Below are 23,895 nucleotides of genomic sequence, written 5' to 3' on the forward strand. Positions count from 1 at the left end.
GGTGGCTCAAATGTTAAAATGGCCTGTGGGGTCCTGGACTATGTTAGTACAAAGTGTTCTGGTGGGTAAAGCTCAAGATATATTTTCGGCTTTACCGATTGACCAATGAGCAGATTATGAGATAGTGAAGAAAGCCATTCTCAAAGCCTAAGAATTAGTCCCTGAAGCTTACCGACAAAAATTCAGGAATGCCAGGAAGAGGGAGAGTGAGACCCATGTGGAGTTTTCCAGAATGAAGGAAACTATGTTTGATAGGTGGTGTGACTCAAAGGAGATTGGGAAAGACTTCAACCTTTTACGACAATTGATCTTGGTGGAGGAATTCAAACAGTGTGTCCACGTGGACATTAAAATACATCTGGATGAAAAAAAGGTACCGGAGTTGTATGAGGCAGCAACAGTGGCAGATGACGATGCCTTGACACACAGGATGGGGTTCCACAAACCTAATTTCCCGCCTAGAGTTAGCCAGGGGAGTTATGGTAAATCAGGATCGGAGAACAAATTTTCATGGAGGGGGCCTAGAGAGGACTATGGGGACAAATCTGATACCGCGACTTTTAGGGATCAGAAGACTGCAGTTCCAAGACAGACCTATCTTCCGGGGGGCCCGAGGCAGACCACAAGTTTTTCCTCCAGGCCTACTTGCGCTGTTTGCAAGAAACCTGGGCATTTGATGTCCCAATGTTATGCCCTGAAAAGGAAAAATCAGGAGCGGAGTCAGACTGGTGCAACTCCGAATGCGTTGGCCAATGCGAGAAATCGTCCTTGGAGGACAGTGCCTTGTGAAGGTTCCCGTGCCAAAGTTACGGCATCACAGAACGACCTTGTCCAAGAGGGTTACAAACCTTTTATTTCCGAGGGGTTTGTGTCACTGGATGGGGACTTAACGAACCAGACACCTGTTCGGGTATTGAGGAACACAGGAGCACATCAATCTTTGATGCTTGAGGGCATTTTGCCATTGTCGGAGAAGATGGGAACTGGTGTTAGTGCTCTTTTACAGGGGGTTGGTGGCTATGTTAAAGCTCCTCTTCATGTCATCCATTTAAAGTCTGATTTGGTGTCAGGACCGGTCACTGTGGGGTTACAAGCCACTCTTCCTGGAGAGGGAATCTCTTTTATTATCGGGAAATATTTGGCCGGTGGTCGAGTTTCTGGTAATCCGATGTTGATTGAAAAGCCCAGTATGGAAAATGACACAGCACAGTTAGAGCAGGAGATTCCGGGTATCTTTCCATCCTGTGCAGTGACTCGTGCTATGGGTAGGAAGTGCTCGGAAGAGAAGGAGAAGGGAGGTGATGTGGATTTGGGTTCCTTAGAGATATTGGAGGAAAAGTCTGGAAGAAATAATAGGAAAGGGAGTGACATCAAGGAACCTAAGGAAAAGGTGGTATCTGGACCAAAAGAGGAAATGGAGTGTCCATCGGAGACATCTGGGAACGAGGCTGAACAAACGGTGCTTGTCCGAAAAAGACTTGTTGAAGAACAACACAGAGATTCGGAGCTCTGGAGTTTGATAAAGCCATTAAAGAGGAAGAGGCTATGACGATACCTGTGGGTTACTTCATGAAAGCGGAAATACTCATGAGAAAATGGAGACCACCGGAGGTGCCAGCAAATGATGAGTGGAAAGTTCATGACCAAATTGTGGGGCCACCGCCATACCGGAAGGAGATATTGAGTTTGGCACAGGAGACACCTTTGGCCGGGCATCTTGGAGTGAACAAGACATGTGACAGAATTTTGGTACATTTTTTCTGGCCAGGATTGCGACGTGATGTGGCAGAGTTCTGTAAATCTTGCCATTCTTGCCAGCTGGTGGGAAAACCTAATCAGAAAGTCCCATCCGCACCTTTAAAACCAATTCCAGCTTTCGAAGAGCCATTCAGCCGAGTCATTAATGACTGTGTAGGCCCTTTACCTAAAACTAAGGCTGGACATCAGTATTTGCTGACCATCATGTGCGCTTCCACGAGGTTACCAGAAGCAGTGCCTCTTAGAAAAATTACTGCGGCAGTTATTGCGAAGGCCTTGATTAAATTTTTCACTTTGGTTGGCCTACCTAAGGTCATCCAGTCTGATCAGAGTTCCAATTTCATGTCAACGCTTTTTCAGCAAGTGGTACACCTGTTGGGAGTGGAGCAAGTAAGATCAAGTACTTACCATCCTGAGAGCCAAGGGGCCTTGGAAAGGTTTCACCAGACATTGAAGAATATGATCTGAATGTACTGTTTTGAATGTGACAAGGATTGGGATGAAGGAATACCCTTATTGTTGTTTGCTACGAGGGAATCTGTTCAGGAGTCATTGGGATTCAGACCTTTTGAACTTGTGTTTGGACACGCAGTTCGAGGACCATTGAAATTGGTGAAAGAACAGTGGTTACAGGAGTCGCCGCAGTCAACAGTGGTAGAGGATGTGTCAACGGTTAGGCACAGATTGGCAAAAGCTTGTGAAGTTGCGAGAAGAAACTTGAAAGTGACACAGGATAAAATGAAAGTGAGACATGACAAGAAATCTCAGATAAGAAATTTCAGTCCTGAGGACCGAGTGTTAGTGTTGCTTCCTGTTCCAGGTCAGCCACTACAGGCTAGGTATTTTAGTCCCTATGCAATCGAAAGGAGGGTGAATGAAACGGATTACGTGGTGACAACTCCCGACCGACGGAAAAAGCGGCAGCTGTGTCATGTCAACCGAGTGAAGAAATATTATGAGAGGAAGCCTGTGGAAAAAATGGTTCCTGTCTCACCTGTCGTGCCTGTAGTCGGGGTGCAAGAGAATCCAGAGGTTGAGGCCGGTGTGAAGCTTGATAACATTTATGACCAGGCTTGTCCCAGATTGATGAACACTGAGGTGTTGAGTAATTTACATGAGAAATTAGGTCATTTGACGAGGGAACAACAAAGACAACTATCCAGCCTAATTTTTGAGTTTGCACATTTGTTCATAGATGTACCTGGTCATACTGACTTGGTATATCATGATATTGAGGTTGGGGAAGCGACTCCTGTGAAGCAACACCCCTATCGGATGAACCGTGTGAAGATGGAGTATCTTCGGAAGGAGGTTCAGTATATGTTGGAGAATGGCATCATCGAACCAAGCAGCAGTGAATGGAGCTCACCATGTGTGTTGGTTCCAAAACCCGATGGCAGTTTTCGCTGTTGTACGGATTTAAAACGGGTTAATGCAGTGACCAAGACCGACTCATATCCCATCCCGAGGATTGATGACTGCATTGATAGAATAGGCCCAGCTAAATTTGTAACTAAGTTTGAATTGCTGAAAGGATATTGGCAGATTCCTCTTACTGATAGAGCCAAGGAAATCTCGGCTTTAGTCACACCAAATGGGTTGTATCAGTACAAGGTTCTTCCCTTTGGATTGAAAAACGGGCCTGCTACATTTTAACGGCTGATTAATAAGCTTATTGCAGACCTTGACCGGGTGGAGGCTTATCTGGATGATGTCATCATCCACACCATGACCATGGAAGATCATCTTAAACAAATTCAAGCATTTTTCAAGAAACTGACCGAGGCAGGGTTGACCATCAACTTATCTTAGAGTGAGTTTGTAAAAGCACAGGTGGTGTTCCGAGGCCATGTAGTAGGTCAGGGTCAGGTGCACCCGGTGACAGCCAAGATAGAAGCCATTGATCGCTTCTAAGTTCCAAAAGAGAAGACGGAGCTTATGAGATTCTTGGGTATGGCTGGTTGGTACCGGCGGTTCTGCAGGAATTTTTCTGATGTGGTAGCCCCTTTAACGAATTTGCTGAGGAAAGAGACCAAGTTTGTTTGGGATGACAAATGTCAAGCTGCCTTTGCCCACGTCAAAGCGATATTAATGAGCTCTCCTGTCCTAGCAGCCCCGGATTTTCAAGCACCTTTCAAGTTGGCCATTGATGCAAGTGATGTGGGGGCTGGGGCAGTTCTATAACAGGAAGATGAGGATGGCGTGGATCACCCGGTGTGCTACTATTCCAAAAAGTTTAACAAACACCAGGCAAATTATGCCACTGTGGAAAAAGAGACCCTTGCTCTCCTGCTGGCGCTTCAGCATTATGAGGTGTATCTGGGAACTACTACCTTTCCTAAAAAAGTCTTCACTGATCACAACCTCTTAACCTTCATTCAAAAAATGAAAAATAAAAATCAGAGGTTAATGAGATGGAGTTTGGCTTTGCAGGAGTTCAACTTGGAAATTGAGCATGTAAAGGGCAGGGACAATGTCGTTGCTGATGCTTTATCCAGAGTGAACTAACTTTGAAAATTCCTGTAGGGTGTTTGGAAGTTTCGTTGCTTTCTTCTGGGGAATATTAATTATTGTTGCTCACGTGAGTTGATCATTTGGGTGTGAGTTTTACTTTTGTTTGTTAAAAAGGGTTTTTGCATGAAAAGAAAGTTTTCACTATGTTCAAACTTTCTTTCTTGAGGGTGGGGAGTCGGACTGTCAACCAACCTGGATTCTGGTCTCGATACGACCTTTTTCTTGCGATCACCGGAGCGTGGATCGACTTTGGCTTTTTTTTTTTTTTTTTTTTTTTGTATACTGAATCGAGGCTCGTGAAAGAGCTAACATTTATTTCACAAACAAATCAACCAGACAAACAAAATATACAAAAAGAGGGAGCGGAAGACAAGATGGGGAGAGAAGGGGAAGCACACAACCACAACATTTGAGAGCAGGGAGAAGTGTGGGAGGGAGAGGGCTTGGGGGCAGGAGGCGTGGGAAGGGGGGGGGGGGAGGGGTGGGAGAAGTATAAAACACAACGGGACCGAAATTAGCGGGGGTAGAAAAGATCAAGGTTTTGGATGGGGGAGGATAAGAGATGGTGGTGAACAGCTGTTTTAAAGACCTGGAGGGTGGAGTGGGATTGAAGAGAGTGAGGGAGTTTGTTCCAGAGGCGGGAGAAAAGAGGAATGAAGGAGTGAAGGTGAGCAGAAAGTCTTGATTTTGGCAGTTTAACCATAAGAGGGTTGCAGGCAGATCTTGTGCGACCTGTAGGAATATTTGGGGGACAGATCCCAGAGAGGGCTGGGGGGGCAAGGCCAGAGAGGAGTCGGTAGAAGACGGAAAGACCACCAACCTGCCTGCGGTGAGTGAGTGAAAGGCCCTTGGAGTTAGCTTCATCGCGGGAGATTCCAATGATTCTGAACGCTTTGGTTTCAACAGCGTGAAGACGGGCTAGGTGTGAGGCAGGAGCACCAGACCAGAGGGGAGAGCAGTATTCCATAGAGCTGTGGATGAAAGCCTTGTATGTGGTGAGGAGCTCAGGTGTGCCAAGGAAGGACTTCGCACGACGGAGGATGCCCAGTCGGCGACTGGCTTTGGAGGCCAGATTTGAAATGTGGTTTTCCCAGGAAAGATCATGGCAAATAGTGAGACCCAAAAGCTTGAGTGACAGAACTTCTTGGAGAGGATTATTCAGAAAGTGGATGGGAGGGTTTTCCAGTCGGTCTTTTCGGAGAGACATCGTAAGAGTGTGAGATTTATCAGGATTGAAAGACATGTTCCATTTGTTTGCCCAGTCTGTGATTTTGTCCAGGTCTGCAGAGAGTGAGGAGGCTGCAGACTGCCGATCTGAGGGATGAGGAATGGAGCGACAGAGAGTAGAGTCGTCAGCAAAGAGATCGAGAGGATTTTCAAGAGAGTCAGAGAGATCATTGATGAAGACCAGAAAAAGCACAGGGCCCAGAACACTACCTTGGGGAACTCCAGCCTGAACAGGTAGAGGAGATGAGAGAAACACCATTCAGGGCCACATGTTGACTATGACCAGAGAGGAAGTCCGCCAGCCATGCGTGGAGATTTCCATGGATACCAAAGGAGGAGAGTTTGGTGAGCAGAGCAGGGTGCCAGACCGTATCGAAGGCACGTGAAATGTCAAGGGAGACGGCTCTAATTTCCTGTTTGGCGTTGAGGACCTCCATCCATTGTTGAGAAAGCAAAAGCAGCATGTCCAGAGTAGAGTGACCAGGTCTGAAACCAAATTGATGGTCAGAGATCAAGCCATTGGGGAAGAGGAAAGATTTCATATCTGAAGCAATGATGGATTCCATGACTTTGCTGATAATTGGGAGAAGGCTGATTGGTCTGTAGTTGCTGGGATCTGTTTTTGCACCTTTTTTGTGCAAAGCGGTGATGTTGGCTGATTTCCAAGCAGATGGCAGATGACCTTGAGCAAAAGAGAGGGTGAAGAGAACAGAAAGAGGGAGTGAAAGAGCGGAAGCACATGATTTTAGGACCCGTGGGCTGATGCCGTCAGGACCAGTTGCAGAATCAGAGTCGAGGGTTGACAGAAACTTTTCCACCTTGTCAGGAGGAAAGGACACAGAGTCCAGGAGCAGCTGGGTACGACTGGGTACGGTGGGTACAGAGAGGGATGGGTTTGGGACACAAGATTTAGAGGCAAACACAGAGTTGAGGCATTCAGCTTTTTCACGTGCGGAGTCAGCCGTTAAGCCGTTTGAGGTGAGGGAGGGGATGGAGGGGGAACAAACACCAGAAACAGATTTGACCAGACGCCACCAGGATTTGGAAGAGGGAGACAGATAAGAGAGTTCAGTCTTGAGAATGGTGAGATATTGTTTCCTGGCTCTCCTGAGGGTGGACACACACTTGTTTCGGGCTTTGTGAAAGGAAATGAGATTTCCTTCCGTTGGATTTGCTTTCCAGGAGACGAAAGCAAGTTGTTTCAGGGCAACAGCCTCACCACAAGATCCCGTGTACCATGGACGGGAGGAAGGGTATGACAACTGAAGACGAGATGGGATAAATCTGTGCATGAGAGAGAGCAATTTACTTTGAAAGAATTCCCAGGATGAGTTGATGTCAGAGGCGGTAGAGATGGGAGACCAGTCCAGATGATTGATGGCTGCTTGAAGACCGTGCCAGTTGGCCTGAGTGAAATGCCAGACTCGTCGACGCTGAGGAGGCTCTCTGAGAATGGTCAGAGAGATGTCCACTTTGACAAGCACATGATCAGATGAGCCGATTGGAGCAGAAGAAGAGCAGCAGACATTTTCAGGGAAGTTTGTCATAACCAAATCCAGAAGAGAAGATGCTCTGTTGACTGAGATCCGGGTCGGGAAATTGACAGATTGTGTCAGTCCCAGTGAGTCGCAGAAGTCCTTTGCTGAAGAGCCATGGCTGGTGAGAGAGGTACCCACACCCAGCCAACTGGCATGGTGACAATTGAAATCACCACATATGAGGAAGAGAGAGTTGGGATGGGTAGATAGAAGTTGGTCCATATTATCAGACAGTGAGATGTAGATGGAGTCATCGCTGTTTGGTGGACGGTACAACACACATATGAACAAAAGGTGGGAGCGAAGGGGAAGCCATAGCCAAAGGTATTCCTGGGGGTGAGGTGGAGAGAGGGCAGTGGAGGGCGAGTGAGGAAGAGAGTTTTTTATAAAGATAGCAACCCCACCTCCAGGACGAGGCTCAGGTCTATCATACCGGAGGAGGGAGTAACCTGGGAGAGATACCAAGGCATCAGAGACATCATGAAGGAGGAAAGTTTCTGTTAAGCAGATCACATCTGGTTTGTCAGAAGCAACCTTTATGGAGAGATCAGTCAAGTTTGAGCGAAGGCCCCGGATGTTTGAGGTCCATACCATTAATGAAGAGGAAGGGGGAGCATCGGGTCCAGAACAGGGGGGGGGGAGGGGTAGGGTAAGATGTGGAAGAGGAGGAAGAGGAAGGGAGAGCTGTTGAAGGTGTGTCAGAGATTTCAGAGATTTCAGAATAGCTTGGAGAAAGGGAAGAATGGGGTCGACAAAAGGTTTGATGGAGATTGGGTGAGGCACAGTGAGGTGTTATTTGAGGAGGGGGAAGAGCGAGGCAGAAGGTTGGGGGAGATGAAGGTGAAAGTTGGAAGGGGGAAGAAGCAGGGAGGATGCTTTGAGGAGGAGGGGTGAGAGGGGAGTCTAGGAGGGGAGGAGCGAGGGAGAGTCTCGGAGGGGAGGGGTGTGGGGGGAGTTTAGGAGGGAGGGGAGGGAAGGGGCAAGGGGGGAGATTTGAAAGGGATGGGTGATGGGGAGGATTTGGAGGGGAGGGGTGAGATTGGATTTTGAAAAGTGTACGATTCATGGGAAACGAACATTTTTTGCAAAATGAGTTTGAGACCTCCGAGTCAAAAATACGTTTGAGGACACTGAAGGAGGGGTGGAGTTCTGGATAGTTTAGGGAATGTAGAAAGGAGGAACTGTAAGAGATGGTATTATATATATTTTTTGGAATGAATAGATTTGGTGAGCAAGACGAAAGCATCCTTTTGTCGGAAAAGAAGAAAAGGGTGTTATAATATATGAGAGAAAATAGTTGTTCAGGGGAGAGATTATACATTTCTAACCACGTGATCGCGAACGAAGAACGAACGAACAAAAAAGAACAACAAATAAACGAATAAGACCTGGGAAGGAAATATTTTTTTGGGGTTTTTTTTTTTTTTGAGTAGAGATATAAACAAGGAGGTATGGGGTGAACGACTGGGATGAAACAGAGAACGAAAATAAATGCAGCGCATTCGACGAATCGCTGAGAGAAAAACAAAACCACAAGGTCGGAGACGGTACGGTAGTCTAAGCCTACGAGTACTAGGCCGCAGAATACTCGACACGCATTAACCGACGATTGTGTATACATGTACGAAAAATTAGCACCGAAAATTTTCCAAAAGATACGGTATAGGTACATACACCGAAAGATAGATACAGTCTCGACAAAAGCACAATTGAGAAGGATCACTTCGCTTCGAAAGCGTGAGCGCATGGAACAGCTTCGAAAAGACCGAACCGGCTTGGTGCCGGGACAGAGACTTTGGGGAATGTTCTTTTCGCTCACTTGGAGCACAGTGAGTTATTGAGTAAGAAACTGATGGTACCATCACAGGAATTATTTGGTATTTTGGTTGTGCAATTGAAAGTATATTGCACTTGTGCTGTTATTCTTGTGTGACATTAATACAATACTTGTTTTTTGGTAACAATCGGATGGTGTGGTTTCACCATTGTTCCTTGACACACATAATAACACATCTTTCTGCCGTGACTCCTTTCGGGGCTCGGAGGTACCGAGGTTTCGGGGTTTGGGGAGGAGTTTGACCGGGGTTTGGGGAGGAGCACATAACACTTGGCACACCTGAGCTCCTCACCATATACAAGGCTTTCATCTGCAGCTCAATGGAATACTGTTCCCCCCTCTGGGCCGGTGCTCCTGCCTCACACCTAGCTCGGTTTCACGCTGTTGAAACCAAAGCTTTCAGAATCATTGGAATCTCCTGCAATGAAGCTAACTCCGAGGGCCTTTCACTCACTCACCGCAGGCAGGTTGGTGGTCTTTCTGTCTTCTACCAACTCCTCTCCATCCTTGCTCCCCCAGCTCTCTCTGTGCTCTGTCCCCCAAATATTCCTACAGGTCGCACAAGATCTGCCAGCAACCCTCTTATGATTAAACTGCCAAAATCTAGGCTCTCTGCTCACCTTCACTCTTTCATTCCCCTTTTCTCCCGCCTCTGGAACAAACTCCCCCACTCCCTTCAATCCCACTCCTCCCTCCAGGTCTTTAAAACAGCTGTTCACCACCATCTCTTATCTTCCCCCATCCAAAACCTTGATCTTTTCTACCCCCGCTAATTTTCACTCCAGACACACTTTTTTGAAATTCCAACTTCTTTCCTGGAAGTCTTTGCAGTGTCTATATGTTTTATACCTCCCCAACCTCTCCCCAAGCCCTCTCCCTCCCACAGTTCTCTTGAGGTCCTTGCTCTCAAATGTTGTGTTTGTGTCCTTTCCCCTCTCTCCCCATCTTGTCTACCGCTCCCCTTACTTTGTGTTTTATGTGTCGGTTTGACTTTTTGTGTGATTAATGTTAACTCTTTCACGAGCCTCGATCTTGTATACAAAAAAAAAAAAAATCTCGGGATATGCCCCGCAGGTCGGTAGGGACGATGAAGAGAAGGACAAGTTCTGGTGTGCAATGGAGTAGCTGATGGAAAACGTGAAAGATGAGGAAGTTGTTGTGGTGGGAGGAGACCTAAATGGACATGTGGGAAGGAGTATGGACGGTTTTGAGGGAGTTCATGGGGGTTACGGATATGGTGTGAGGAATGGAGAAGGTGAAAGGATTATGGAGTTTGCTGATGTAGCTGGTTTGTTGATTTGTAATACTTAATCCCAGAAAGAGGATAATAAGCTTGTTACATACACGTCAGGTGGGTCGACGACAACCGTTGACGATGTGATGGTGTGTAGGCAAGATAGGGGGCACCTCCGGGACACAAAGGTGATCCCAGCGGAGGAGGCTGTTTCACAGCACCACTTCATTGTCTGCGACATAAGGGTGAAAGTTGCGAGGAGAGCTCGGCGGGTGAAGTACCAACCGAGAATGAAGGTGTGGAGGTTGAAAGAGGCGACGGTGAGGTGGGCATAAAAAGAGAGGCTCGAGGATGACGTGGTTGAGCTTGAAAGTGGTTGGAAGTCAATGAAAGATAGTCTGTTGGGAGCAGTTGGTGAGGTATGTGGATGGACAAAAAGGACAACCGAGGCACTCGGAATCATGGTTGTGGGATGATGAAGTTGGAAAGAGGATTGACGAGAAGAGGAAGAAGTTCAAGGAGTGGCAGAAGGCAAAGGGTCCGGTGGCAGAAAAGGCAGAGCATGAAAGTTATAAGGCAGCCAAGAAGGCTGCAGAGAAAGAGGTGGCAAGGGCGCAGGAGGCATGCAGGAAAATGTTCGGAGAACGCTTGGATTCAGAAGAGGGTCAGAGAGCGGTATTCAGGATTGCAAAGCAGTTAGCGAAAGAGAGGTGTGATGAGATGGGGGAGAGTTGCTTGAAGGATGAAGTGGGACAAATCGTTGTGGACACAGAAGGAATTAAAGGAAGATGGAAGAGATATATGGAAATGCTGTTGAATGCAGAGAATGAATGGGATGGCAACATGTTACTGTGATTCACCAAATGTCCGTCTGTCCGTTCGAAGGTACCGCCAAAATGGTTGAACCGATTGCAACGATATTTTGGGTGGGTATTCCTGGGACCCCTGAGAGTAAAATAGGCTATATTGTTTTTCCAATTTTTGCAAGTTTTCCAATTTTCCAGTTTTTCCAAACACGATGGAATATTTACCGACATGAACAGTGATGTGGATTTTGTTGAAATTATACGTACCAGGAGAGAGTAGATCGACTCCTGATGAACTCTTCCAATATAAACGTGCAGCTCCAAAGTAACACGGCAGCGTGTGTAAAGCAACTGAGAAACAGGTGTAGCAGCTGCGTCCATGTTAGATTCGGCACGCGCTCTTCACACATAAACGTGCGACTGAGAAAGACGTGTAGCGGCAGCTTCCGTTTTGCAGAATTCAATTTTTTTCAAAATGGGCGCCATGTTCTGTTTAAATTTTGATGATTTGCGTGTGATATGATTCAACGGAAGTTTATATGAATCGTTTAAAACAAAAAAAGCCTTCTGATATTTTGCCTTTTCATTTGGGCTTCCCAATTGAAGCCCCACCCAGAGGGGGGGGGGGGGGGGTACCGTTGCCAGCAGAGAGTAACCCAGTTTTAGGACCGGAAGAGAAGATAACTGAGAAGGAAGTTGAGGAAGCGATAAAAGCAATGAAGAGTAGAAAAGCTGGAGGGCCGATGGGAGTTGTGGGAGATATGTTGAAGGCAGCGGGAAGTTGGGGTGTGAAGAGAATGACAGAGATCTGTAATCTGGTGGTGAAAGAAGGCCGCATTCCAGTGGATTGGGAACTGAGTACCCTCGTCCCTCTATACAAAGGGAAAGGTGACCCTCTGGACTGTGGCTCGTATCGAGCGAAAAAGTTATTGGAGCATGGAATGAAGGTATTGGAAAGGGTGTTGGAGAGGAGGATAAGGAAGAATGTGAAGATCGACGAAAGGCAGTTTGGATTTATGCCAGGAAGAGGAATGACAGACGCACTCTTTATTGTGAGGCAGTTGCAGGAGAAGTCCATGGAGAAGAGGAAGAAATTGTTCCTTGGGTTTGTTGATCTGGAGAAAGCATTCAATGGGGTTCCACGCGAAGTTGTGACATGGGCATTGAGGAAGTTCGGAGTGGAGGAATGGTTGATCAGAGTAGTGATGGCAATGTACGAGAGAGCACGCACAGCTGGAAGGCCAAAGGACGGGAACAGTGGTGAGTTTGAGGTGAAGGTGGGAGTGCATCAGGGGTCAATACTAAGTCCACTAGTATTTGTAGCTGTGATGGAGGTGCTGGCTCGGAATGTAAAGGAGGGTTTACCGTGGGAGTTGTTGCATGCTGATGATCTGGTGTTGATTGCGGAAAGTATGGATGGACTGAATGAGAAGATGAACAAGTGGAAGGAATGTGTGGAGACAAAAGGTCTGAAAGTGAATATCGGAAAAACGAAGGCGATGGCAAGTGGCAAAGCATGTGGTGAGGTGGAAAGAACTGGGAAGTGACCGTGTGCTGTGTGCAGGCATGGTGTCGGAGTGAACTCCATTCAATGTACAATGTGCGCAGAGTGGGTTCATCAAAAATGTAGTGGTCTGAGAGGCTCATTGACCAGTGTGGTAGCTACATTCAAGTGTAAGGTGTGCACAGAGGAAGCTGTAGATGGAGGAAATGTTGAGTTGGATCTTGGAGACGGCATGAAGCTGGAAGGTGTGAAAACATTTTGCTACCTTGGAGAGTGGAGACATGTTGAATGGAGAAGGTGGATCAGACTAGGCAACAGTTGCTGGAGTGAGATGTGCATGGAAGAAGTTTCTGGAACTGAGTGGCGTGCTGACGAGGAGGGGAGTGCGGTTGAAGCTGAAGGGAAAGGTGTATGCTGCATGTGTGAAAAGTGTTATGATTTATGGGAGCAAGACATGAGTAATGAACATAGATCAGCAACAAAGGCTGGAAAGGGTGGAAATGCGAATGGTTCGGTGGATGTGCGGAGTATCGTTGAGAGAGAGGAAGACAAATGATGAATTGCAAAAGATGATGGGAATAGAGCTTGGGATGGATGCTGTGAAGAGAAACAGGTTGAGATGGTTTGGTCATGTGTTGAGGAAAGATGAAAGTGACTGGTTGAGAAGAATGATTTGTTCATCTTACCCCTTTTTATATACTTTGTTTGCTTGTTTGTTTGATTTGTTTATTTGATAAATGTTAAGCTCTTTCACGAGCCTCGACTCTGTATAAATAAATAAAATAAAAAATGATGGAAATGAATGTGGAAGGAAGTAGAGGACGGGGAAGACCAAGAAAGACTTGGCTGAAGGTGGTGGAAGAAGAAATGCGGGCAAGGGGGTTAACAAGGGGAGATGCAGAAAATAGGGCAAAATAGAAAAGATTGTCATGGGGCCCGCAAGGCTAACCCCCACTCTCGCAGGGAAAATGGCCTTAAAATGCCTGTTGTTGTTTCTGATATTTGTAGAATTTGTTTTTCACTTGGAAGTTGTGGGTTACGTTGTGTAAATAAAGGTGGGAGAAGTCTGATTTTATGAAATTTAATGCCAGGCGACAAGGCAACAAAAGGTGAAAAATTTGAAAGGGGGTGTCGCCTTTCTATTGGTACTGTATACGTGAAATTTTTGTTGAACTAGGGGGCCCGTTGGTCTGTTGGACTAAAAATTTAATTGGTCTTTATGGCCTTGTGGCATACCTGCCTGCCAGACTCAGGGGGGTCATATGAGTCGTCAGGGACTTTTGGGTCCTTGGGGACTCTTGGGTCAAGGACTTTTTGGGTCATCTGGGTCTTTTGGGTCCTTTGGGCCCTCGGGGTATTTTGGATCCTCGGGGATTCTTGGGTCTTTTAGGACTTTTGGGTCTCAGAGTTTAAAGGGTCTTCCAAGGTCTAAGCTCAAAGGGGTCTCAGCAGTCTAAAGGTCCTCAAGGCTAAAATGTATGACTGACTGACTGGCGCGCGCGCACGCACACGCACGCACGCACACACACACACACACACACACACACACACACACACACACACACACACACACACACACACACACACACACACACACACACACAGTCGATAACCATCCACTCACGACCGGAATATCATGGCAAAAGCAAAGCACTGAATATAAAAGTTGTTAAATACTTTCAGCATCTACCATATAAAACACAATGTGTGTGTGTGTGTGTGTCTGTCTGTCTGTCTGTCTGTCTGTCCCCCTTCGTAAGGGGAGGTTTTAAAGGCTTTGAGTCATGCTTTCGGAGGGATTTGAGTGGGATGGGGGGGGGGGGGGGTTCAACGGGCCATCGTTGAACACTGCTGTGTGTCCACTGGTTAAAATACAGAAAAGACTGAGGACCCAAAAAAGGCCCCAAGGACCCAATGGACCCCAAACACCCAAAATACCCGAAGACCCAAAATATCCTGTAGACTGTGAAAGACACAAAAGACCATGAAGACCATGAAGACCCAATGGACCCCAAACACCCAAAATACCCGAAGACCCAAAATATCCTGCAGACTGTTAGACACAAAATACCATAAAGACCCAGAAGACCCCAAGGACCAAGAAGACAACAAGGACCCAGAAGACCCCAAGGACGCAGAAGACCCCAAGGACCCAGAAGACCCCAAGGACTCTGAAGACCCAAAAATACCCTGAAGACCCCAAAGACCCAAAACATTGAAAAGACCCTGAAGACCCAATGGACCCCAAAGACCCTGAATACCCAAAAGACCCTGAGGACCCAAAAGACCCTGAGGATCCAAAAGACCCCAAGGATCCAAAAGACCCGAGGATCCAAAAGACCCCGAGGATCCAAAAGACCCAAACAACGCCAAGGACCCAAATGACAGAGGACCCAAATGACAGAGGTCCCAAATGACAGAGGTCCCAAAAGACCCCAAGGACTCCAAGGACCCAAAATACTGAAAAGACCCTAAAGACCCAATGGACACCAAACACCCAAAAGCCCTGAAAACTGTTGAAGACCCAAAATACCATGAAGACAGAAAATACCACAAAGACCCAAAATACCCTGTCGACCCCAAAGACCCAAAATACCCTGTCGACCCCAAAGACCCAAAATATTGAAAAGACCCTGAAGACCCAATGGACCCCAAAGATGCAAACTACCCTGTAGACCCCAAAGACCCAAAATATTGAAAAGACCCTGAAGACCCAATGAACCCCAAACACCCCGAAGACCCATAGGATTCCAAACACCCTGAAGATCCAAAAGATCCTGAAGATCCAAAGGACCCAAAATACCCCAAGGACCAAAAATACCCCAAGGACTCCAAGGACCCAAAAGACCCAGAGGACCCAATGGGCCCCAACACACCCAAAATACCCCAAAGACTGTTAACCCTTTGAGTACGGCAATTTTTTTTGATAAAAATACCCCTGGTACGGGATTAATTTGGCATTTTGGTTCGGGAATGCAACCACGTACTGACGATTTTTTTTTTTTTTTTTTTTGTATACAAGATCGAGGCTCGTGAAAGAGCGAACATTAATCACACAGAAAGACAAACCGACACATAAAACATATAACATCGGGAGCGGTAGACAAGATGGGGAGAGAGGGGGAAGGACACAAACACAACATTTGAGAGCAGGGACCGAGAGACATGGAGACATCGAGAGATCTGAGAGAGGGCGAGGGCTTTGGGGGGGGGGGGGCATGGGAAGGGGGCGGTGGGAGAGGTATAAAACATATGGACACTGCCAGGACTTCCAGGAAAGAAGTTGGAATTTCAAACAAGGTGGATCTGGGGTGAATTAGCGGGGGTAGAAAAGATCAAGGTTTTGGATGGGGGAAGATAAGAGATGGTGGTGAACAGCTGTTTTAAAGACCTGGAGGGAGGAGTGGGATTAAAGGGAGTGAGGGAGTTTGTTCCAGAGGCGGGAGAAAAGAGGAATGAAAGAGTGAAGGTGAGCCCTAACACTATATTTATAGATAGTGTTACGAATTCCGGATTTATGTGAATTACTAGTCAGGTCGTTTCTTATTAATGTTTATTCTATTAAAGGTTGTTGTGGTTAAATGGGGAGAATTCTTATTAATGTTAATTCCATTAAAGGTTGTTGTGGTTAAATGGTGAGAAGCGCTCCTGGTAAGACCGAGACCGGAAACGGGATCGTAAACCGGAAGAAAAAAAAAGAGACAAGGTCGGGAGAGAAGCGGCCATCTTGATCCTCGACCAGCTCCGACGTGAGCCGAGTCGATCTTTACCTGCTTTGGAACGCTGAGTTTGAAAAGCCCGTCTGGCGAGAGGAGTTACCTGCGCGGGGTGATTGCCTGTTACGTGTCAGGTTGCCGTGGGTTCCTGGAAGGAACCAAGCGTCCGGCACTGTTCGCCTCGACGCCTCCGAGGGCGTGTACGGGTCGCACCTTGGGCCTCGCGCGCTTTGCGAGCCGTTCACAGCCAAGAGGCCACGATCACGGGCTCCGACCTCGGTGGCTTGCCGAGGAGGTGTCCGCGGCAGCAGCTGTTCCCGGTACGTGACGTGCACGTTCGGAGCACATCAGCCAGGGGTCCGTTCAACCGCCCATGTGCGGAGAAGTCGACCTTCACCTTGGTCTGGAGGGGCCCAGAGACATTGTGAGGGACAGTGACTATTGAGGGTGTCGTGAGTGGGGAAAGGAGGGAAATATATGAGATGGCCATCTTAGGAATATTGTTGATTGATTGTTGATTGTTGTTGATTGATTGGGAATATATTATTGATTAATCCGGATCCTTGGTGTGGGGTTTCTTCTTGACTGGAATTCATATTGATTGCGTTACGAAAGCGTATAAATCATATATCTTTCTGGCGGGGTTCCTCTCACGGTCCGGGGGTCACAGAGACCAGGTAGTCACCAGGAGGACCACGTAACAGAATTGGGGGCTCGTCCGGGATATAAAATTGTATAAAATAATAAAATAATATTTTTATTAATTAAAATTTATTAATTAAGTATTAATTGGTAAATTTTTGGGAAATTGTGGTAAAGTCTTGGGTGAAGGTCAACAGGTGTTAACGATAGGCACCATGGCGTTTGTGGCACAGAACTTTGCGGTAACCCCGAGTGAGGCACAGTTCCGAGCGTTACTAAAATCGGACCTCTTGAAATTGGCCAAACATTTTAACTTGGAGGTCCGAACTAATTTGAGGAAGGCAGAGTTGCAGACCGCGGTGATACAATCTATGGTGGGATTAGGAACATGGGACGAGTTAGCCTGGGAGTGGCTACCCGAAGAACCAGAAGACGTTGAGCTCCGGAAACTGGAGTTGCAATTACGGAGCCAGGAACGGATCAAAGAAGAAGAAAGGAAAGCAGAAGAGAGGAGAGAAGAGAAACAAGCAGAAGAAAGGAGAGTGGAACGAGAACTCCAGGAAAGGTTAGAAAGGATGAAAACAGAGGAAAGGAAAGCAGAAAAGGAAAGAGCAGAAGAAGAAAGGAAAGCAGAAAAGGAAAGAGCAGAAGAAGAAAGGAAAGCAGAAAAGGAAAGATCAGAAGAGGAAAGGAAAGCAGAAGAGAGGAGAGAAGAGAAACAAGCAGAGGAAAGGAGAGTGGAACGAGAACTCCAGGAAAGGTTAGAAGGGAGAAAAGCAGAGGAGAGGAGAGCTGCAAGGGAACTCGAAGCAGAGGAGAGAAAAGCCGAAAGGGAATTAAAGGAACGTGACATGGCGCTTCAGCAAGAAATTAAATTCAAGGAGCTGGAGTTAATGAGAGAACGGGGAGAGGTACCACCCTTGCTGACTGGGCCGACACCTAGCCAGTACACCTGGGATGTGGGCAGACATGTGAGGCTGGTTCCACCCTTCAGTGAAAAGGAAGTCACTAAATTTTTTCCACACTTTGAGAAAGTGGCTCGACAGTTAAACTGGCCGGAGGAGGCCTGGACCATACTAGTGCAAAGTGTGCTGGTGGGTAAAGCTCAAGATATTTATTCGGCACTACCAATGGACCAATGTGCAGATTATGAGGTATTGAAGAAGCACATTCTCAAAGCCTATGAATTGGTTCCTCAAGCTTACCGGCAAAAATTCAGGAATGCCAGGAAGAGGGAGAGTGAGACCCATGTGGAGTTTGCCAGAGTGAAATAAAACATGTTTGATCGGTGGTGCGAGTCAAAAGGAGTCGGGAAAGACTTCGAAGCATTGCGTGACTTGATCCTGGTGGAGGAATTTCAACAGTGTGTCCACGAGGACATCAAAGTGTACCTGCAGGAAAAGAAAGTACCAAAGTTGTGGGACGCAGCCACCATGGCAGATGATTATGCCTTAACACACCGAATAGGGGTCCACAAACCTAACTCCTCGCCTAGACCTCAGCAGGGGAGTTATGGAACACCCAGTGCGGAGAACGACAATACATGGCGGCGGCCTCGAGATGATTATGGGGACAACTCTGATACCCCAACTGTGAGAAATCAGGGGGCTACGGGCCCAAGACAAACTTATTTTCCCGGGGGCCCAAGGCAGACCACGAGTTTTTCCTCCGGGCCTACTTGCGCTTTTTGCAAGAAACCTGGACACTTGATGTCCAGTTGTTACCTCATGAAAAGGGAAAACCCAGAGCGGAGTCCGACGAGTACAACTCCGAATGCGATGGCAAGCGTAAGAAATCGCCCACAGATGAGTTACCAACCATTTATTTATGAGGGGTTGGTCTCACTAGAGGGAGACTTGACTAACCCAAGACCTGTTAGGGTATTGAGGGACACAGGAGCCCATCAATCCTTAATGCTGGAAGGCATTTTGCCATTGTCAAAGAGTACCGCAACTGGTGATAGTGTTCGGTTACAAGGGATCGGTGGCTGTGTTAGTGCCCCACTTCATGTCATCCATTTGGAATCCGATTTGGTGTCAGGACCGGTCACCGTCGGTTTACAAGCCACGCTTCCTGTAGAGGGAGTATCTGTGGTTATCGGGAATGATTTGGCTGGGGGTCAAGTTTGTGGTAACCCGAGGGTTGGTAAAGAGCCCAGCAGGGAAAATAACACCACACCAGCTCGGGATGGCGACAAAAGTACCAAGTTATTTGTAGGGGGACTGAACTTCAAAACAGAGGAAGAAGTTCTGACCTCTGTCTTCAACAGATATGGGCCGCTGGTGGAAGTGCGGTTGGTAAAAGACCGGGAAACGCAACGGTCAAGAGGGTTCGGCTTTGTCACGTTTGCAAGCACAAAAGACGCCAGAGAGGCAGAGAAGAATTGGAATGGTAAGGATTTGGAGGGTCGGACCATAACAGTAGGGAAGGCATTTCGTAGGCGTCGAGAGGTCTACAGAAGAGGACAACTTGGTGGTAGTTTTGGTGTTGGCAGCAGCCGATATTACTATGGAGGCCCCCAGAGTTACGGCATCTCCCGAAAGAATGATTGTCAGAGCACTGGCCGAGAAGGAGACCGCCAGTCAGGTGACTACTGTGATAAGTGGTCCCACCGTAACTGTTAGGAGTCCGGAGAAGTTGAAGCACTATATACGGCGGCGCCGCCGAGCCGGGGCTCCTATATGGACTAACCGTGAACGCCACGTTCTTAAAGGCGTCCAGGTAGTGAACTTTCCTGCACGGGCTAACCGTGAACTCCACATTCTTAAAGGCGTCCATGTACTGAACTTTCCTCCCCGGACTAACCGTGAACTCCACATTCCTTAAGGCGTCCGTGTAGTGAATACTCAGCTTGGCCTCCCGAAAAAGTGCTATTGAGTTGTTTAACTTTGGGGCTTTGGTGACCACACCTTAACCTTCCTTCACAAGAAACCGACAGTCAAAGTCAGAGGGTCATGAGATGGAGTTTGGCTTGGCAGGAGTCCAATGGGAAATTGAACATGTAAAGGGCAGGGACAATGTCGTGGCTGGTGCTTGGTCCAGAGTGAATTACCTTGGGAAATCTCTGGGGGTTTTGTGAAATTTTGTTGCTTTATTTTTGAGATGTGATAAGGGTTGCCCGGGGGAACTGATGATTTGGGGTGTGAGTTATCTTGTTTGTTTATCCAAGTTGGCCTGCAAAGAAAGTTTTCGCGGTGTTCAAACTTTCTTTCTTGAAGGGGGGGAGTGTTACGAATTCCGGATTTATGTGAATTACTCGTCAGGTCGTTTCTTATTAATGTTTATTCTATTAAAGGTTCTTGTGGTTAAATGGGGTGAATTCTTATTAATGTTTATTCCATTAAAGGTTGTTGTGGTTAAATGGTGAGAAGCGCTCCTGGTAAGACCGAGACCGGAAATGGGATCGTAAACCGGAAGAAAAAAAGAGACAAGGTCGGGAGAGAAGCGGCCATCTTGATCCTCGACCAGCTCCGACGCGAGCCGAGTCGATCTTTACCTGCTTTAGAACGCTGAGTTTGAAAAGCCCGTCTGGCGAGAGGACTTACCTGCGCGGGGTGATTGCCTGTTACGTGTCAGGTTGCCGTGGGTTCCTGGAAGGAACCAAACGTCCGGCACTGTTCGCCTCGACGCCTCCGAGGGCGTGTACGGGTCGCACCTTGGGCCTCGCGCGCTTTGCGAGCCGTTCACAGCCCAGAGGCCGCAATCACAGGCTCCGACCTCGGTGGCTTGCCGAGGAGGTGTCCGCGGCAGCAGCTGTTCCCGGTACGTGACGTGCACGTTGGGAGCACGTCAGCCAGGGGTCCGTTCAACCGCCCGTGTGCGGAGAAGTCGACCTTCACCTTGGTCTGGAGGGGCCCAGAGACATTGTGAGGGACAGTGACTATTGAGGGTGTCGTGAGTGGGGAAAGGGGGGAAATATATGAGATGGCCATCTTAGGAATATTGTTGATTGATTGTTGATTGTTGTTGATCGATTGGGAATATATTATTGATTAATCCGGATCCTTGGTGTGGGGTTTCTTCTTGACTGGAATTCATATCGATTGCGTTACGAAAGCGTATAAATCATATATCTTTCTGGCGGGGTTCCTCTCACGGTCCGGGGGTCACAGAGACCAGGTAGTCACCGGGAGGACCACGTAACAATAGTCTAAGACGTGTGGTAACGTCATCCGTACACAAAACTTTTTCACGGGTTGTGGCACTGGACGTCATCCGTACTCAAAGGGGTAAAGACCCAAAACAGGACGAAGTCCCGCTCCCGGTTCTTAACCGACTTCCGCTTCAAATTGACTTCCGCTTCCGGTTCTGCCAGCGAGGTGGTGTTCTTTCAAGCTCGCCACGTCATCAAAGTTAAGTATTTTCCCGTTTGTGTTTTTGTCAAAACTGTACTGTTTATTTTACTGTGTAAATGTCGACTGTGTGTTTCTCGGAAGATCTCGGTTGTAAATCGTGCATACCTGTGTGTAATAGTCGTTTTGTTCGTGGCGAGTTTCGGGCCTGGTCCCTTGAGGCTTCCCTGTCTCCTTGGCGGTCGTTTGTTGTCTATTTATTTTCGTTCTCTCACTGTATTGGTTTTTTCTTTGTCTTTCTTTTCACCCCATACTTCCCCCGAACATCTTACCCTTTATTTAAAGTCTTAATTCCCCCCCAAAAAAAAACTCAAAAAAAATCTTCATAATTTCCTTCTCTCCTCGTGGCTTCCCCACCCCCGATCGCAACCATGTGTTTCACCCCACCCGTTTTTCTCTCCTTCCTTCACATCTCAATCCTCTTCAGCCGATACCTTTCCAATTCTAGTTTTCACCATCCTCCTTCAACCTTTCTCCTTCTTCTCAGATCCACTTTCACCTGACCTTCAAACAAAAAAATATTAACGAAGAATTAAAAAAGTAGGCCCCGCCTCCCGTACCATCACAATTGCTTATACACCTCCCTGTTCCTTCTTCTCTGCTTACCTGGCTGTCAATTCCTTATTCTTCTGTTCTGGATTCCTTCCTCCCCCTTTGCCTCTAACTCAGCCCTCACTTCAGGGAATTTCCCAGATAGTTTTTATTTTAAAATGTTTTCACTTTCCCCTGCAGTTGTATTCTGTTGTCTATCATAATACACTTTTCTTCTTCCTCTTTAAAAGGTGGTTTTCGATTTGCTCATCAAATCACTCCATTTCAAATAAAAATTCAATCTCTTACAGTTCTTCCTTTCTACATTTCCTCAGCTCATCTGCAATCCACCCCTCCTCCAACGTTTTCAAACGGATCTCTGACTTGAAAATCACAAGAAACTCATTTTGCAATAAATATTCGTTTTCCATTTTTTTTGTTTTAGGTATACGGAATCGAGGCTTGTGTAAGAGCTAACACATTGAACATGAAAACATGCACAGACACATAAAACATGCAATGAAGGGAACGGGAGACAAGAGGGGGAGAGAGAGGGAAGCACACAAGCACAACAACAGAAGAGAACAGGAATGCGGTGGATCTGTGGAAGGGGGAAGGCTGGGGGAGGGGAGTGTTTATTGTAGGGATACAAGGTCGAAAGCAAATGAACACTTCTAGGAATTTCAGGAAAGAAGTTGGGGATTGAAAGAGGTGGAATTGGGGCGTTTTAACGGGGGTAGAAAAGATAAGGTTTTGGATGGGGGAAGATAAGAGATGGTGGTGAACAGCTGTTTTAAAGACCTGGAGGGAGGAGTGGGATTGAAAAGAGTGTGGGAGTTTGTTCCAGAGGTGGGAGAAAAGAGGAATGAAGGAGTGAAGGTGAGCAGAGAGTCTTGATTTTGGCAGTTTCACCAGAAGAGGGTTGCGAGCCGATCTTGTGCGTCCTGCAGAAATATTTGGGGGACAGAGCACAGAGAGAGCTGGGGGAGCAAGGCCGGAGAGGAGTCGGGAGAAGACAGAAAGACCACCTCCCTGTCTGCGGTGAGAAAGAGAGAAAGTGTGTCTGTCTGTCTGTGTCTGTCTGTCTGTGTGTCTGTCTGTGTCTGTCTGTCTGTCTGTCTGTGTCTGTCTGTCTGTGTCTGTCTGTGTCTGTCTGTCTGTGTCTGTCTGTCTGTGTCTGTCTGTCTGTGTCTGTCTGTCTGGATGTGTCTGTGTCTGTCTGTCTGTCTGTGTCTGTCTGTCTGTGTCTGTCTGCCTGTGTCTGCCTGTGTCTGTCTGTCTGTGTCTGCCTGTGTCTGTCTGTGTCTGTCTGTCTGTGTCTGTCTGTCGGTCTGTCTGTCGGTCTGTCTGTCTGTGTCTGTGTCTGTGTCTGCCTGTCTGTCTGCCTGTGTCTGTCTGTGTCTGTCTGCCTGTGTCTGTCTGCCTATGTCTGTCTGCCTGTCTGTCTGCCTGTGTCTGTCTGCCTGTGTCTGTCTGTCTGTCTGTGTCTGTCAGTCTGTTTTCGTTCTCTCTCTCTCTCGTTCTCTCTCTCTCTCTCTCTCTTTCTCTCTGTCTCTCCCCCTGCAGGCCGTTTGTGTTGGGCGTGGCATCATGGTGGCTGTGAGCAACTGCTCTGTGTTGTGGTGAGTGCTTTGTGTGATTTTCTCCTCTCCTGCCCTCCCCTCCCTCTCCTTTTCCATCCTGTGTGCTTTGGCGTTTTGTTTTCATCAGTTCTACACCTTTGTCTTCGAGAGAGAGAGGATTGAGAGCGAGGCCATTTTGGGTGCGGCCTACAGGCTTTGACGGCGCTTTGTAAGCCTTTTTCTGTGCTTATAATGCACGTTTGTCATTTATTTTAGTTCAATTTATTTAGGTTTGGTACCTTCTTGTCCGGTTTGGACAAGTGGGGGCGTTAATTTGCTGGTATGGCGAATGCACGCTCTCGGTTAGAGGCGTTCGACAGTCTAACGAGGAAGCATGCATTTGTGTGTGTTCCACCAGAAGGAGTCCTCACCGAGGATGTGGTACTCGCAGTGGGGAAAATAATCGGGTGCGAACATGTCCGAGCTGCCTCACGAATGAATCAAGAAGTTGTTATTTTCGTGTCCGAAGAAAATTTTGTTCACGACGTCGTGAGTGCAGGTTTAACCACAGAGAGTGGTGTTTTTATGTTAGCGTCCCCTATGGATACTCCAGCGATGAAAATCGTCGTATCAAATGTACCACCATTTATATCAAACGACAAACTGATGTCAGT

The sequence above is a fragment of the Myxine glutinosa genome, chromosome 1 (assembly GCF_964187855.1).
Source record: "Myxine glutinosa chromosome 1, kmMyxGlut1.1, whole genome shotgun sequence".
Lineage (NCBI taxonomy): Eukaryota > Metazoa > Chordata > Myxini > Myxiniformes > Myxinidae > Myxine > Myxine glutinosa.